At 51.7% G+C, this 1,707-nt stretch overlaps 1 protein-coding gene across 1 annotated transcript in view; it reads right to left on the bottom strand.

Moving 5' to 3' along the window:
* The window catches only part of DISC1 (DISC1 scaffold protein), a 365,311-nt gene that overhangs the window by 212,932 nt on the left and 150,672 nt on the right, over nucleotides 1-1,707 (bottom strand). The gene's annotated exons all lie outside the window — the stretch shown is intronic.

The raw sequence follows: 1,707 nt of genomic DNA, 5'->3' as shown, positions 1-1,707 counted from the left end.
GTGGGGCTTCCCTGGTGGCGCGGTGGTTAAGAATCCGCCTGCCAACGCAGGGGACACGGGTTCGAGCCCTGGTCCGGGAAGATCCCACACGCCGCAGAGGGACTAAGCCCGTGCGCCACAACTACTGAGCCTGCGCTCTAGAGCCCGCGAGCCACAACTACTGAAGCCCACGCACACTGAGCCCTTGCTCCGCAACAAGAGAAGCCACCGCCGCAACGAGACGCCCGCACACCACAACGAAGAGTAGCCCCCGCTCGCTGCAACTAGAGAAAGCCCGCACGCAGCAACAAAGACCCAACAGAGCCAAAAATTAAAAAAAGAAAAAGTTTAAACAAAACTGGTGAACCAAGCCAGTCGTCATTGACCTGCAGCTGGGCAGGGGGCGAGGTCTCAGCCGCGCTCAGCCTGGGAGCCTGAGATAAAGCCCTTTCCCGAGTTCTGCCTGCGGTTTCAGCTCCCCGCACGGCCTTGAGTCTCGTCCTGCCCTTCCTCTCTGGGTAAGCACCCCTGGGCGGTTCTCTGGCTCTCCAGGAAGGCAGGGCGGGCTTCAAGCATCCCGCAGTTCCAGGGCCCAACGCCGTCTAACTAACCGGCAAGACAGTCCTCACAGGAAGCTCTCCTTCCATGCGGGGCAGAACTGCCCATCAAACTGCTGCTGTGTGATTTTCAGCAAAATCATTTAATGTTTTTTTCAGAAACGAATTAGACACAAACACTGGGAAAAGGACCAGAGCCACTGTGGACATTTTTGCCAACAACACATCCCCCATCTCGGCTCAGCTAGGGTTTCCAAGATCCCAGCAGCTCTTCCTGCTCTCTTCCCCGGGGAACCGAGAACAAGAAAAGCTTCCTTCCAGGCCAGGAGACTCTTGTCTGCTTTGCTCTCTGCTCAGAAACCTGTTCTTTTCACATTTCAACTATCTTATAACCACCCTGGTTCCCAAACCTAACACAAATCATTAATGATTAAGACCTAGCTCTCAGCCTCACGTCGACTAATAAGTCACAGGGTAATTGATCCTACTTCGCAGTTTGGCAATAAGTCGGTGGGGTATAAGTATCTCTGCAAGGAAGGGTTTTGTTTTGCAAACTGTGGTTATCCTAACTAACCAGACACAGACTATTTAAGTGCATTGACTACGTGCTCCCAGGGAATAACGACGGAGGCCTCTATCACTACACAAACCAAGGTCTGAAATGAAGTATAGATAGCAGATAAAATAGGGAAAATGATTTTGAAGCCGATTTAACTTTGAAAAACAAAAGATAATCATCTACTATACCACTTCCCGTCTGTGAAAAACCTGAACCCTGCCCTTCCCGAAGGAAATGTAATTAACTTCTCAGTTCACTCCCATCCTGGAAGCCTTTCAAACAAAGGCATTCGACTGCACAGCAGCAATCATTTTCCCTTCGCCAACACTGCAGCTCCTTCTGAAGCAAAGGCCAAACCAGTCAGTCCCTAGGGACCACAATCAGGCCCTCCACCATGGGAGCAGCCCTCAGCCCTGGCTCTTTTGGCTGGCTCATCGCTTGGCCTGTAGAATGGCTTTGCCAAGTCTGTATTTTGTCCAGAGCCCAGGTGTTCTGTGACATGAAATTAAGTCAAAAGAAAACTTCAGAGACTTCTTTAGAAAATGGGCATAGGGCTTCCCTGGTGGGGCAGTGGTTGAGAGTCCGCCTGCCGATGCAGGGGACGCGGGTTCG

Source organism: Physeter macrocephalus, chromosome 20 (assembly GCF_002837175.3).
Source record: "Physeter macrocephalus isolate SW-GA chromosome 20, ASM283717v5, whole genome shotgun sequence".
Taxonomy (NCBI): Eukaryota; Metazoa; Chordata; class Mammalia; order Artiodactyla; family Physeteridae; genus Physeter; species Physeter macrocephalus.
This window is presented reverse-complemented; position numbering and strand designations above follow the sequence as displayed.